Source organism: Crotalus tigris, unplaced genomic scaffold (genome assembly GCF_016545835.1).
Source record: "Crotalus tigris isolate CLP2741 ecotype Arizona unplaced genomic scaffold, ASM1654583v1 scf7180000017887.1893490, whole genome shotgun sequence".
Classification (NCBI taxonomy): Eukaryota; Metazoa; Chordata; class Lepidosauria; order Squamata; family Viperidae; genus Crotalus; species Crotalus tigris.
The window spans coordinates 255,163-272,029 of NW_024096704.1; the positions used below are offsets into that span (position 1 = coordinate 255,163).

A 16,867-nucleotide genomic window follows, 5' to 3' on the forward strand; every position below is an offset into this window, starting at 1 on the left:
GTCAGCATTTCTAAATGATTCAAACATGGAAGGATATGATTGGCCATAGTTTACATTCTGCTATGACATGATATTTCTATGCATTATATATTGTGTTAACAAGAGACCTTAGTTTGTAAGCTGCCTAAGGCTATTCTAAACCCAAATTAGTCCTGTTTGGAAATAAGTAGGGCAGACTTTTAATTGAGGGTCTGAATAAGCTTCAGTGAAAATGAAGTATTTCATTCTATAATATGTCAGGGTCCTTAATGATGTGGTGGAAGGAAATATAGATATATTAATCGAAATACCTGGAAGTCAAGCTACTTCAGGAAAGCATAAGATGTACACTTTGTATTCAAGGGTTAATTTCTGTTGTGAGATAATATCCTGCTATTTGGGTTATTGTAGCTTTATCAATCCTTAAGCAATAAGAACCTTACAACTAGAACCTTCTTAAAAATAGCTAGGCCACACCTCCAGAATAAGCATTTCAAGAATGCAGTCATGTTCTGCTTTTCGAAAATAAAAGAGAAAATAGGTGGATGTATTTTCTTTCATTATGTAGCAAAACAAAATTATATCTTATGTTTTATAGGAAGTATGTGATGTTTAAAAAAAATGAATTGCAGGCTACATGCATCACAGCAACTGCTTCTTTGTGGATGGAGGGGCGGAAGGCACAAAAAAGATCAGCAGATGTCATGGCATAGATGAAGAAACATTGGCAAGGAAAGGAGGAAAGGCTTCTTTCCAAGCTGGAAGAAAGCCAAAGAAGATTCCAGACAGACAAGAACCACCTGTTAGAGAGAAGGGCAGGCAGAGACGTCAAACATGAAGAAGAGGTGATTTTATTGATCATTTTACGAAACATAATGAAAATGAATACAGAAAGCAAAGAGAAAAGAACGGTTAGGGGTGACTTGTTAGTTTTCTTCCAGGACGTGAGGAGCTGTTACAAAGAGAAGGGGGTCAACTTACTCTCCAAAGGGCCTGAAGGCAGGAGAAGAAGCAATGGGTGGAAACTCACTAAAGAAAGATCCAATCTGGAATTAAGAATAAATTTCCTGACAGAACAATGAATCAATGGAGCAGCTTGCCTGCTGGAGTTGTGGGTACCCCATCACTGGAGGTCTTCAAGAAAAGATTGGATAGCTATTTGTCCAGAATACAATAAGGTCTCCTGTCTTGGGCAGGGAGTTGGACTAGAAGACCTCCAAGGTCCCTTCCAGTAATATGATTCTATAGGCCTACTTCTCTGCAAGCCCCAACACTGAACTGCTCAGGATATGAAGAAGCAATCATGATTATTATTGCAGCAAGTTCACTAAAATAAATTAGTTGTTTTATCTTTGTAGTCATATTTCAATTGTGAAAGTCAGTGTGATATAAGGGGAAAGCACTAGATAGGAGCAGGAAGACCAAGACATACAGGAGACTGGGTGATATTGGGTCAGTTGCTGTTTCTCAGCCATAGACTGGGAAGAAATAAAACATCTGCATGCTAGCCTGCGCTGGACTATTTTAGTAGATTATAGTACACAATCTTTAGTGAAGAAACCTCACCCTGGAGTGGATTGATTCAGGATGATGATAATGATAGTGGATTGTACTGTCAAATTGTAAACTTATACATTTCATTGAGTTGCAGCATATGCAGCCTTTTGAAAATAAAACCTCAACAATAATGCTGAATTTTAAACCTGGGATTATTAAAATCGATGAAAAACATAACAATGGCAGATATAGATACAAAATAATTTGTACAGTTTTGCAAGGATGTTCTTCTATAATTATCTTCCTAATTATAAAATATATGCAGTGGCCTGAATTGTTCCAGGAAATTACAAACCATGTTAAGTTGAAGGTTTTTATAAATCAGGATGTCTTAGCAGATGGCAGCCCTGGCCAGCCTTGTGTGAAACTGGAAACTAAGGAGGGTTACACCTGATTAATATTTGGAGGGGGAGACCTTGTGGGATTCATTGGGCTCTACATTAGGCTGGAATTTTTTTAAAATAAACCCACTACTATATTATTGCCAAGAAATTTGTACGGATCTGTTACTGAAGTCACCAGGATTCAAGCTGTTTCTGAAGCATATGTGATTTTAAAAACACAGAATAGAAGAAATTCTGCATCTCATAGCAACCACTTTTTGAAAAAATCTATAGGCACATAACACATTACTACAGGACAGTTGTCATTATCGTTAGGACTGCTTCTAAGCAGTGAAAGCTACACTTTCCTATTTATATCAGTCAAAAAAGTAAACTCCACAGAATGCATTAAAGTTTACTCCTAGAAATATGAAGTTGTATAATCTGGAACAGGAGTCTTCAAACTTGGTCCTTTTATGACTTGTGGACTTCAACTCCCAGAATTCCTCAGCCAGGCACACTGTCTGAGAAATTCTGGGAGTTGAAGTCCACAAGTCATAAAAGGGCCAAGTTTGAAGACCCCTAGTCTGGAACAACTTTCATGGATTTGACATTTTTAACCCACCATGTCCAAAGATTAGTTGAAGAATAGGCAGTGTGGTGCTCCCTTTCCAGAAACTTTCATCTTTGCAAAGGATTGTGTGATTGTCCAAAATGGGAAGGACACCATGTAATAATAATAATAATAATAATAATAATAATAATAATAATAATAATAATAATAATAATAATAGTAAAGTTGGAAGGGACCTTGGAGGTCATCTAGTCCAACCCCCTGCTCAGGCAGGAAACCCTACACCATTTCGGACAAATGGCTGTCCAGTCTCTTCTTAAAAACTTCCAGTGTTGGAGCATTTACTGCTTCTGGAGGCAGGTTGTTTCTACCACTGTCTTCCATCTTTACAGAATAATACATAACTTACAATCTATTGTAATTGTATATGGAAGAGGTAGGCAACCTTGGCTCTTTTATGACTTGTGGACTTCAACTCCCAGAATTCCTGAGCCAGCATGGCTCAGCTTGGAAACCTCTCCCTTTCCCCTCAGCATGGCTGGCTCAGGAATTCTGGGAGTTGAAGTCCACGAGTCATAAAAGAGCCAAGGTTGCTTACCCTTGTATGGCATTACTTGTAATCTTTTGTAGCAAAGCATTAATAGCACACCTTAGATCGATATATTCAGAAAAAGGTCTGGTGCATTCCCAGATAAGCAATTGTGAGATTGTGCTGTAAATCTATTAAATCTCAAAAGAGCGCTTATCAACAATTTATAAAATAATAGTTATTCCTAGTTACAACGTGCATCTCCAAATTACTTCGTTTCGATGCTACGCTGTCTATACAAAGTTATCAATTGTTATAGTCGAAAGATTTCCATACCATATTACTGTTCTGCTTAGGTTTGATAGACAATAAAAACAAACCATAGAAGCATTCTAATATAAAATATTGAAACATTTTGTGGACCATTTTGACAGAAATCTATTATTTCATTTTCTTCATCTCCTTAAAGTTGTAATCAACTGTATGTTACTGCTAAGAAAATGTTAATATCAACTTGCAGTTCAAAACAAGGACCGCTGGCAAAAGGAACCCCAAACTTACGTCCTTTTTTTACCCTATACCAGTTTTGCCAGTTTGTCATTCTCTGCACCGACTTGGACTTTCTGCCCAATGAAAGACAATAGTTAAATCTCGATTTCCCCCCCCCCCCCACCTATTTTTCCGGGTTTTATAATATTAAATTCGCCAGAAAGTATTCATGCTGGATTTTCGATAAAACTGGCTTGGAAAGAAAGTTGGGCGAAGGATAGGCTTTCCGTGCAAGAATAGTGGGGGGCGGGGGAGAGGGAGGGGAATGTATAGAGATTAGGGAAGTGGCACAAAAGGACGCGTGTGCCATTCGACCAGCACAACTAAGTCACAAGGAGCTACTCTAAGCGAGACCTCATCAACTTTGGGGAAGTTCCGAGGCAACCTTTGAAAGAGACTCCCAGTTTTCCCGGAGACTCTCGCCACCAATGAGCGCTGACTATGGAAATTGTAGGGCGGGGCTTGCGAGTGGGATGACGCTTGGCAGCGAGCCATTGTGAAAGCTTCCTTCTGCTTAAAGGGAGCGAGGATGCGTGTGTCCCCAGCACCCCTCCCGCCCACCAGGAAACAACATCTGTTAGGAATGACAGCTCCTTGTTTTGAGCCCTTTGTTTGCAACTGTCTCCCGCGGCTGGAGCTCCAGCCAGCACTCGTTTTCGGAGACCGGTCTCTTCCCTGGTGTTTCTCCCTTTCCAAGCTATTTCTCCGCCCTAAAGTTTGCAAAGTCCGCAGCTTTGCGGACTTTGCAACCTTCGCCCCCAATACTAGAGAGTCTACTGTGCACCCTGGACGGGCAAGTTTGTGAAATAATTCCCATCCCCATAAAAAGATTTTCCGGGAAGCAGTTCTTGGCTTTTCCTGGGTAGGCCCAGCAGAAGGGGCTTCCCCCCCCCAGGAGACAGTTGTGGTGGCCGGCCTCTCGCCCGCCCCGGAGCCGGCAGAAGCGGCGGGTCGTCCCCTTCCACCTCTCCCTCCTCTTCCCGGTGGGTCTGGGAACTCGTTCGCATGGCAGTCACGTCCGGCAGTGGGATCGTCGCTGGGGCTTCATCGAGTGATGAGAGAACAGACGTCAAAACGGCCTTATGAATATTGATGCGGAGGCAAGGCTGCTTTCGTAAAGGAGCAGAAGGAAGCAAGATGGCTGCCCTTTAGGATTGGATCGAAGGCAGGCAAGATTGCTTTGGCTGGAGTCGACGAGGCGGAGGGACTGCCGAAGGAGGTCAGAGCCCTTCTCACGTTCTTTCTCTCTCTCTCTCTCTCTCTCTCTCTCTCTCCCTCTCTCTCTCATTTACCCTGCCTTCTTCAGCCTCTCCCTTCCCTGCGTTATCTGTCGAGCTTTGTGGCATGACTTAAAGACAGTTTTGAGGGGAAAAAATGGGGGAAGCCCCTCACTCAACTCTCCAAGCCTGCAGTACTAAGTACAAAGGTGGGAGGGGGGCGAGGAGAGAAGAGAAAATTACAGGTGTCAAATAGAAACAAGGCTGTCAAGTAGGATTTTTAAAGCGAAGGTTTAAAAGAGGTTCCTCGATCGCTCGCGCGTTTCTCTTCCCCCGTTTTCTGTACGCGTCGCCGTCGCCTTGAGAACTTTGCGACTGAGCCCTGCTCCGCAACCGTGGACGGGTGGCTGATTATTTCCGTCCGTTTCCAGGGAAGTCACTCTTGTCATTTTAAGAAAGTTCTTCATTTTATTTAAGTTGCGCTTCTCCTTTTTTTTTTTTTTTCCTTCTTTCCCTTCCTCCGCCCTTTAAATATATGTTTCTCGTTCACACACGTGCGGACCTCTCCATCTCTGGCTTTATTCTGGAAAGCGTTTCCTAAGTGGGGTGTGTGGGAGCACTTTAAAAACCCCGGGGAAATCAATGGCTGGGTTAGCTGGACAAAACTTTTCAGAATTTATCGTGTTTTGTTTTGGTTTTTTTTTTTGAAGTGGGTGTGTGATCTTTCAGGAGAAAGCAAACTCTTTCTAGAGAAGTATCTTGAGTGTTATGTTTGCTGGGGCAGAAAGCAAGATAGCTGGGCGAATTTTTTATTATTATTTATACAAACGTTTCTCCTGGCTTTGTATTTTTGATGACTGCACCTTCATTTTGGTTTACCGGTGAGTGACAAGCAGACACAAAGACAGGCGCAATGCAAGGGGAGGGGGGAGGTGGCCGAAGGGGAGAAAAGAGGGGGATTTGTGGAGTTTTGAGGACTAGAAGGTCAGCGCGCCTGAGGAAACTGAGGTGCCATCCTAGAAGAGAAGAACGGAATAGGAAACCATAAGGGTTCCCCCCCCCTCCATTTAACAGTATCGTCTCCATTATCTATATTATGGCTTTAATATTTTGTCATAATAACTGCTGGCCTGTTTCCATGTGGCATCCAGAAAAACACGGAAACACGCGTCCCTCAAAAATGATGGCCTCGTGACAACCTCGATCATAAATAATATTGGCGAGGAGTGTTCCATTCAGATGCAGAATGTTTCATTTTAGCACGAAAAAGAATCCCAAGCCACCTACCTCTTCACTGATACTTTGGACCTGTAATGGAAGCCTTTATAACATTGTTTCAATCGAGCTAAGTTTTTCTCCAAAGCTAATTTATGTGTATGTCAGCTTTGTCGAGAGAAAAATGTGGATTCAGCTCTCTATCATGGGTACAGTATTCTTTTTGTGACTGTTCGTGGGGGTTGGAGATAAGGAAGGAAGGGAACTGAACTGAGGCTTACAGATGCATCCACTCTTAATGATCTCATTTTGAGTGTTTCCTCCCTCCCCTTCCACAGTGAGCATATGCAGATGCAAAATCTGATACTACAACATGGCAAGTGATGTAAGATAGAGATTTGTTTCATATTTTTAAAATGAAGAGAAATCTCTCTGTGTTAGAGAAAGGCAGGGGTATTGTTTGTCAGCTAATGAGGCCATTGTATTTGCATTTTAATGGCAAGCTAACATTGGAAAGGGGGTGGGAAGACAGAATAGTGGTAGCTTGTAAATTCATTTGCTTAATTGAATGTGTATTTTGTGATGGCACCTTCAGTGAAGAAGGGGACATTACAGGGCTTATTTGTTAAACAAATGCAGCAGATAGTTGTTAATGGTGACAAATGATCACAAAAGGTCTGTTATAGGACTGATAAAAGGCAAAGGAATTCACATTACCAGCTATCCCCAAAACATTACCTGTTGAAAGTCACCTTTCTCAATTTTGCCATCCTTCTTGAAGTTAACAAACTGCTGACTTTTTAGAGTACACCCTTAAAAGGCTGAGATAAAACTCATTCGACTGTTTCAGTTACAGTATGCTGGCAATTATTCTGTGAACTTAAGAATGAGCATTTCCCCTTCTTTCTCAAAAACAGCAATAGAAGTTGCTAGATTTATTTGAATTATATAAATTATAGATAGGTGTTCAGAGTTCTATTTTGAAGAAAGATGTTTATGGTTCCTTGGTACACTGAGCTTCTCTATCAACCACTGAATTGATCACAATGTTGTTAAATGTATGTATCAAGCTTCTTTGAAACTTAGGTGTTAAAATTTTCAAATATTTGGATATTGAATGCTTCTGCCCACACCCTGCCTTTTTTAGTTAGAAAAAAGGATTGATTGAAGATCATACTTGAACTCAGTATACACAATGATCCTGTGCATTACAATACAGTCCATGTCCTCAATTACTGTTGTGAATTTCACATGCATGGCTGCATAGAGATATGTCTGGGTATTAATACCAATGTACATGTAAAATATTTACTTCCAGCTCACTGTTTTCTGCTTTAACCTGAAACTAAACTGACAGGAACCTGTGTCCAATCCTGGGGTTCAGGCAGAACATGCTCATCAATTTTTAGTTGTTTTTTCATGCTTATTTCCTCCCAAGCTTCCTCTACATGTTCCTCATGTTTCTTTTGAGGTTGGTTGTTGTTCTCTGTTGACAGATTAGAAGAGACTCTGTTTAGAATCTTAAGAGAATGTTATTTTTTCTTAATTTGGAGATAACTTTTTATTGCCTTTCCACCAAAATTAATACTTGATGGCATCTTTAAACCCTTCCCTCAAACACTTCTAGTTTTTAATTAGCGCCTGCACAAATTTTGTGACTATCTATATGGTCCTTGGCTGTAAAGAAATAAACAGATGTTCTCCATCTGAAATGGGTGAGTCCAGTGTTCTTGAAGTCCTAAAGAATACACAAATATACAGTTAGTGTATACAGTAGATATCAATGTAAGAAATTTAAAATATTTCCTTCTTATCACAGAATGCCATTGAAAGCTTTTCTTTAGTAGAAAAAGGCTTTATCATGGTATGAAACATCTTACAGAGCTTTTTGTGGATATTTACTTTACTTTATATTTTACACACACACACACACACACGTGTGTGTGTGTGAGAGAGAGAGAGAGAATGTATGTGTTTTGGGGGGGGAAAGGAATATACTACTTTTTTAAATTTTTTTTTACCAGATAGGTTAAAAATAGTGATTTTTTTTTTCCACTAAGCATAAGATAACTGCACTGTTCTTGTTCTGGAACAATATGAAACTATTGCTTTGATGTTCTGGCTCATGAAGCCAAAAATGTTGCGCTTCATGAACTATTATTGTAAACAATAATTTTATCATTGGTTAACATAATGATTTAAGCAAATTCTACTTGCAGTCAATGAATCTTTCTTTTCAATTTTTAACTATCCTGAAGCTGACGCCATCCAAATTTATTGGGAAAATGACATTCAGAATATCTATACAACATGGCTAGGAAGGTTTTGGCAAATAAATGTGCTTTGGGCTTGCTGCTATTATTCACTCACTCACTCACTCACTCACTCACTCACTCACTTTATAGCCTACATATTGTTCAGGAATTCTCCTTCCATTTTCTTCACAGCAACAACAATTCTATGACATAGTCCAAATGGGAGTTACTGGCCCAAAATTATGCAGTGAGCTGCAGGGAGACGGGTCTCCCCAGTTCTTGTACAACATCTTAACTCCTACACTGTAGTAGCTTTATTGTTGGTGTCAAAAACATTTTTACCATTAAGATTCCATTGAAAATACAAAATTCACAGTTATGTGTATTTTACTGAATAAAATGAATACTTCAAACTGTACAAACTGTACAACTTGATTAAAGTTTATTTTTACTATATATCTAGCCTTTAATTTCTGACCACAATCCTTTTCTACTTTATGATTATAGAGAGTTCATGAAGTTTCTTTACTCAGAATTACTTTTGAAAGTCTGAATAATTGTTTTCTTGGCAGTAAATACCACAGAAGAAATATAAACTTAATAGGTTGCCCGTTTGAAATTCAAACAGATATAAAAAGTTGTTAAAATTAATATTCGCAAAAGTTTTATACTATATATTATTCTTATTTTAAGGATAATTTTTATATGACAACCATATTCATAATTCAGCAGGAACAGCTTTTCAACCTTATTCTTTTACAAACAAATCTCTATATGTAATTAATGGATTTGTTGACTGGCTTTTTCCTTATGGTTTAGCTGTTATTAAATATACTACTTTCCTTAAACTCTTAAAAATAACCCAACAACAGAAAGCTCATAAAGATAACAAACCATATATGTTTTATAGTTATAATGATCTTGCTCTCTTGGACAATGAGCTTAAGCTCTATCAATTTTTTTAAAAAATAATATCCATTATGTCCATGAAAATGCCAATCCTAGCAAGACCATACAGATTCTTGATATTTATTTCATGTATATTTTATTCTTCTGCTAAAATTTTATGTTCAAGTGTGTTACTTTCTTAACCTTCATGTTACATCCAAATGTGCAATACACAGGTGGAAATTTATTTATTTATGAGACTTATATACCGCTTTAAGTGCAAGCACTCTCTAAGCAGTGTACACCAGTAAGCAATGTATATATATATTTACATTGCCCCCAACAATCTGGGTCCTCATTTTACCTACCCCGGAAGGATGGAAGGCTGAGTCAACCTTGAGCCAGTGAGATTTGAACCCCTGACCTGCTGAACACAGTCAGCTAAAGTGGCCTGCAGTACTGCACCCTAACTGCTGCGCCACCTCGACTCTTGGAATTGGCCCTGGAATTAGAAAATTATATTACTTCATGAAAGTAAGTATATTGAAGAGTTGTGGTGACACAGTGGTTAGAATGCAGTATTGCAGGCTAATTCTGCCTCCACTACAGGAGTTTGATCCTGAGCGTCTCAAGGTTGAGTCAGCCCTCCATTTCTCCAATGTTGGTAAAATGAGGACCCAGATTGTTGGGGGTATTGTGCTGACTCTGTAAACTGCTTAGAAAGTGCTGTAAAACACTATGAAGCAGTATATAAAGTGCTTTTGCTATACCAACTGCTATATTACCACTATCATTACATATATATCATTATATTGAGCAATATAACACTACTTATTAAATCTTGTTGAAAATAAATATGACAAAATGCTGTAAACTGCTCAACAGTAACTGCCAAATAGTCTTTGGCCTATCAAAAATTAGTAGTTATATTTTTGTGAGTGAAGATAGTCTAGATTTACTATATCTGTAATTACTCTGGATGACCTCACTCAGCTATAGCTTCAGACTTTTTCCCCCTAGGATTTCCATTGTTATAGGATAGCTTTCTCACTTTAATATGGGTTATTACTGGCCAACTCTAAGTTACAGCATTTCCATCTGTATATTTGCATAATCATAGAAAGGGTCATGGAGGCCCTGAAGGCCATCCCTCTGGTTAATTCAAAAATCCCAATTAAAGCTTCACAATGGATGTCTGTCTGACTTCAATTTAAATGCACCCAGTGAAATGAATGCTTCTTTTCCAGGCGGCATGTTCAGCTGTCCGACTTTTATGGTATTAGGAAGGTTTTCATCACATCTAAGTGTAATTTGATTTCCTATATAGTTCTTTATTCCATGTCCTCCAGTCTGGGGTAATAATTTATGACCATCTGTGTATCTCTTTAATACAGACATGTCAAACACAAGGCTCGTGGGCTGGATTTGGCCTACCCTGTGTTCCATCTGGCCCGGGGACCTGCTCTGGGAACAGCGAAGGACCGGCCAACGGCACCTTGGCCTGGCCCAGGCTGACTGGGCACTGATCTACAACCTAATGCCAGCCATCAAAGCCAGAATGTGCTCAGCCTTAGATCCATGGGGCAGCCCTGGAATTAGCGACAGGTGCCCCCAACCTGCCCCCTGGGCACGCTTGCAAGAGACAGTGAGCAGGTGGAGTCTGGCATCCCTGCTGGCTGTCTTGCCCCACAGGCTGACTTCACCCAGGACACCAACACTGGTTGCCTCCTGCGTGCACACCCAGAGGGCAGGGCCGAGGTGGTGGGACAGCTCCTTGCTGATTCCAGGGCTGCCCCATGGATCTAAGGCTGAGCATGTTCTGGCTTTGATGGATGTAGATGGTTGTAGATCAGCGCCACCCCCCCCCTCCTACCAGCACCTCCATGGCCTGCTTGCTGACCTAGCCTCGTAGCCATGAGGCCTCCCTTTCACCAAGACCAGCTCTGCTCATGTGGGATAGTGACTGCCAGTGGCAGTAGGGACAGCAGCAGTACTGGCAATCTCTCCCCTTCCCACCACCCTTTCCTGAGCATGGAAGAAGGAAAGAGATGAGAATGAGAAGGGAGGGAGGGAGGGAGGGAGGGAGCCACCATTTTGACAGTTTTGCTGTACTGTTGTCTGTAGATGACCCCACGAAATGCAAGCACGGGATAAACTGAGCCTGGTTTGTTCTCAGTCTTTTAAGTGGCCACCATCTACTAGCAAAAGTGGCATTTGATCACGAGGCAAGTTTCCCCTTTTGCATTTGAGCATCCAAGAAGGGACAGGAAAGGAGAAAGTGAAAGAGGAATGACAAAGAAAAAGAAGGAAAGAGGGGAAGAGAGCAAAGAAGGAAAGAGGGGAAGGAAGAAGAAGGAAAGGAAAATGAAGAGGGAAGGAAAAAGAAGAAAAGGGGGGAAGGAAGGAAGGAAGGAAGGAAGGAAGGAAGGAAGGAAGGAAGGAAGGAAGGAAGGAAGGAAGGAAAATTATAATGAGAGGGAGGAAGGGTCTGAGGAAAGTCCTGCCTTAGCACTTGGCCACTAGCAGCCCTGCTGCCCTTTTGCCATCCCCTTGTCCCCTCCTCCTGGCCTCTCCTTGTGGTCTCCCATCCTATCGCTGAGGATGCTTTGGTTACAAAGTCGGGTCTCTTCGCAGGGAGAGGGAGTGGGCCTCCCTCTGACCCACACATTTTGCCTTCCTGCAACTTGGCCAAGGAGAGCGAGCCAATCAGCAGCAGCCTCGAGGAGAAGGTAAGCTCAGCTGGCAATCCCCTTGGGAAAGGCTGGACTAGGCGCTTGCCCTCCACTGCCCAGGGTTCTGGGCAGCTTGCATCACTGGGGTCCTCTGCAAGTCCTGAGGGGTACAGCAAGGCTTCTCTGGTGGACAAGGGTATAGTACTCATCCTGGTCTCATCTTCCTCAGCTGGAGACAATGGATCCCCCCAGCCCCACCTGGGCTACCACAGGCACCCCTCAACACAAACAATGTTGAGTTGGCCATACCCACCCCAGCCATGCCCACCCCCACTATGGCCACCCCGGCCATGCCCACCCTGGCCCCTCAAGGTCAACCACAACCCTGATGAAACCTTCAATGAAATCGAGTTCGACACACTATTTGAATAGTGCAATCATATCTCTACTCTGTGTTTCCTTCTTAGTCTTTTAAAGACTTTTGAATCATTTTTAGGTGGTCAGTTTCAAAAAGAATTGATAACTATCTAAGAAACATAAGGCTACAGTCACAAATTAATTTGTCTAACAAGATAAAATTATTGATTTATTTCTGTTTCCTGATTGCTGCAAATGCATTTTGCCAATTCTTAGAGCTGTGACATCATTGAAAAAGGCAATTTGCTTGATATGCTGGTTCTGAAACGCAGTGGGATGCATTATGAATCATAAAAAATTTACTGCAGTCTGAATCAGAAATACAGTAATCATATGACTAGATAGAAACTAAAAGGATTTTTGCATATGTATATCTACTATTATTAAGACTTGCAGGTAACAGCATATATACAGTATTTTACTTAGTTAAGAATTTATTTTTAAATGGTCCTGATATTACTGATTCTATATTGTGTATTGTACAGAATTGAAAAGTGTTTTCTCTGCATTGGAGCTGAGATGCTATTTTCCACTTCCAGAACTTAGCTGCATGAATGATAAGCACCAACCTCTGTCAGTCCTGATCTATATTAGTTACTAAGAATTTGAAATATTAAAGAGGAGTTATCCAATTTGATTCTTCCATTTATATACTAATGAACTTATGAACTGTGACTTTAGGCAAACTATTTTCTAGATTCTTCTATTATACAGAAAGCTACTTGATAAGGACTTATATCATTAGGAATATCCAGTATACAGTAGTATTAGATGGCTAAGGTAGATATTATCTACCACTGATGGATAGGGATTTATAAACAAGAGATTCTCCTATCCTGGCATGCCACGATATAACTTGCAAAGTTCTGCAAAACCAGAACTTTCTATTGTACGAGGGCAATTCGCAGATACAGAATTTTTATTATACACATTAGAAAACTACAATATTCCATTACTTTTCAACATAATTGCCATTCAAATTGAGGCACTTGTCATAACATCTTACAAGGTTTGAAATTCCTTAGTAGTAGTCACCAAATCTGGGCTATGGGGAAGGGTTAATCAAAAACATCCCAACGGAACTGCTTCAAAAATTCTTGAGTGCATTTAGCGATATGCGGGCATTATCATGAACCAACCCCACACCAGAAGTCAGCATGCCCCAACTCTTGTTATGGATGGCTCATCTGAGTTTTCGTTTCACAGTAGACTTCTGAATTGATGGTCAAACCAGGCTCCATGAACTTCACTTGCAGTACTCCTTTGGCTTCCCACATTTGGCAGGATTTTCTATGGCAATACTTCTGGTGTGTTGGTTCATGATAATGCCCGCACACTGCTAGATGCACCCAAGAACTTTTGAAGCATTTTCATTGGGATGTTTTTGATCACACACACACACACACACACACACAAACAAACACACCCCATAGCCCAGATTTGTCATCGAGTGACTACTACTAAGGAATTTCAAACCTTGTAAGATGTTATGACAAATGCCTCAATTTGAATGGCAATTAGGTCAAAAAGTAATGGAATATTGTAGTTTGCTAGTGTGTATAATAAAAATTCTGTATCTGCGAGTGTCTGTCATTGATAATCAAACAGAGGTTTATTTCCAAATTGCCCTCATATTTTGAGTTTTTTCATTATCATCCACTTTTGTTCAAATAATGTAAACAGTTTTCCTTTAGGTTATCTCATTGTAGTAAGCCTGTAGTATCTGAACAATTGTGAAATAACTGAGTTTGTTTGACATAGAGAATATGGACTATAGAACTTGATAGTCAGTGGATCTTGTGCACATCTTTATAGAATCACAAGGCTGATGGACTCATTTAGAATACTTAGTATATCTCGCTGCCCATGTTCGAATGAATCTCCATTAGAAGGAAATTAAATCTTGCTTTTCAACAGATGGTGGCCTGAAAAGCATTAATAAATTGATTAGGCGTCTTGACAGACTGTGGGCCTTTCATGTGTCTATATTATGATTATTGTCAGTAATAATACAGCAGTAATGTATATTATACAGTGCTTTGCCATTGGTGTAATTACAATTGAGGTAAATTGTTTTGTTTATTTGCCTGAGGTATTTAAGAAAACTATAGTGTATCCCAAATGGCAGTGATATTTAGGTCTAATACAATATATTAGACAGTAAGCTGCCAAGCAGGCTGCCAAATTTGGATGAAAGGCATTGTGGCTATAGCTATACAGTATATAATAATTTTCTTGAGTGTATCTTTTATCCCATATTGATATGGACTAGAGTAGCTTTCAGTCTCTTTCTGGTTGAATTTTGAAGACTTTAGTCTGAACCTTGAGCAGAAAACATACTTTGAAGTTTTATTTTTCAATAACATTAAATAAAGAATGGTTAATAATATACAGAGGTTTGGATAGAAGTGGTAGATTAGTAATCATCCTATTTCCATGTCTGTATTTTCCATACTTTAAAGATAACTCCAAAAACTTCTTATATTGGAAGGGAACAGAACCCATTGAAAATATGTGTGTAGTCAATGCTTCCGTTGAACTGGAACATGGAAAATATACAAGGAGCATTTATGGAAAATAAATACAAATCATTTATTATAGGAGCCCTTCTCCAGAGTATTGAACCTGAAAACACCTGAGAGTAGGAAAGTAGGAATACTCAAACATTTAGTTTCACAGAAGTGAAGAAAATACAGGTAACCCTCGAATTACAGCCATTCATTTAGTGACCAAAGTTACAACGGCACTGAAAAAGTGATTTATGACTTTCACACTTACAACCGTTGCAGCAACCCCATGGTTTGGGCACTTGGCAACTGGCATGCGTTTATGACAATTGCACTGTCCCAGAGTCATGTGATCACCATTTGTAACCTTCCCAGCCAGCTCCCAACAAGCAAAGCCAATGGGGAGGCCAGATTTGCCTAATGACCACATGAGTCACTGAACAGCTGCAGAGATTAATTTAGCTGTGGTAAAAGTAGATTGCAAAATGAGACAAAAATTGCCTTGCTTAACAATAGAAATTTGGGGCGCAATTGTGGTTGAAAGTCGAGGACTATCTGTAAGGAATAATGGCTTTAAACAACAAAAAAAAATCCCCATTATGAATTATCCCAATTCATAATGAAGTTAGCTGAAAGCAAATATTCCCAAATAAATATAAACTCTACAGCTGAATCTGAATATTTTTTAGTGTGTTAAAGTTCTACTGTAAACATCTTTTGGAACAACTCAGTTCTTGGGAAAAAAATAAAACTTTATTCTTATTTTAGTTATCAGGGAGTAAGATCTGTTGAATTCAACTGCTAAGTATCCTGCCCATGCCTTATGCCTGACTCACAGGACAGAGCTTTTAGTCTCACTACGTTCAAAGTTTTACTATCATTGTTATACATGTACACAGTGTAATTAATGTGTGTACACAAAAACACACTTTATTTAATAAAACATTAGCAAAGAAGAAAGTAAAATGTTAACCAAAAGTATCTCTATAAGAGTTTCTCACAATATATGTATGTACTGCACATAAAATTTGATGCAACAATTTAAATAAAGTCAGACTTTATTTCATTATAATTCCCATATATAATCTATGGTAATAAACAACATGTACACACATTGTACATATAGTAACATTACAGTAGCTCTTCAATCCACTGAGTATGGCCCATAAATTTATCTTTCCATCACTGAAGGACTAATCTTTTGGTAAGAGTAAAGAATCCATTTCTATTATCCATTAATAAATAATAAAATAAATTCCAGGCTTTTTGTTTCAACTGATAATTTTAATCCCCACTCCCTCAAAGCACAGGTAACCCTTGCAACTTTTTGCTTATCTTTTTTATCTATTCTGGCATTAGATATATTTACATTGTAGTCTGCCTTCATATAACCCATTTAGTAATCATTGAAGATCGGTACTCAGTTTGGTCTTGTTTCAGAGTGAGGACAACAAAACTAGTATTGAAAATGTCTGTTGTGCTTCCAGAATTCAAATACCTTCCAGGACTGACCTTTCTGTAAAAATTGTAAGATGTATTGCCTCTGTTCTACTATGGACTGAGTATTTGTTTTGCCCTATTCAGCGTTTCTTCAGATCCAGGCAGAGTAAAGACACCACGTGGACTTTGCGCACATGGCTACACTGTTTACAAACACCCTCCCAGAATCCAAGCAGGCACAACATATCATTGGTTAACAGCATTAGTCTGCAGTAGTCTACAGTTTCTAGTGTATTGTTCACTACTGCCCACAATCCTCATTTATTTAATGCAGGCTGGATGATATATATTCTTGGAGGGTGGGGGATGGGGAAATTGCCTTCCTTTAAAACAAAAACTTGTTCTGGTGATACTCGGCTCTGTAGCATACAATAAGGTCATCTGTGGTGAGCCAAAAATAGAAGCGTCACTATTTGACACAGAACTGGGCAGTGCAAGCTAGAGATTGTGTGACATAGTGAGTAAATATTTGTTTCAGCTTGCCAAAAAGGCTAATAAAAAGTCTGCAATTACAAAGTCAGGATACGTACATTCTGATTTGGGGATTGTAAAAAGTATGGCACAATCCAATTGGCATATGTTAACCAGAGCTGCAATATATTTGGATGCTATAAATAAAAGAAAAAAAGGATATTGGAAAGCAGGAATGTAATCTGTCATTAAAAGCCTGTATTATTTATTATTA

General features: G+C 39.6%; 1 protein-coding gene across 1 annotated transcript in view; it reads left to right on the plus strand.

Moving 5' to 3' along the window:
• The first annotated feature begins 3,960 nt into the window (after positions 1-3,960).
• TET2 (tet methylcytosine dioxygenase 2) overlaps positions 3,961-16,867 on the plus strand; it is a 74,827-nt gene continuing 61,920 nt past the window's right edge. The window contains exon 1 of the mRNA XM_039343986.1: positions 3,961-4,730. The gene's annotated coding sequence lies outside the window, so the exon portion shown is untranslated. The remainder of the gene's footprint in view (positions 4,731-16,867) is intronic.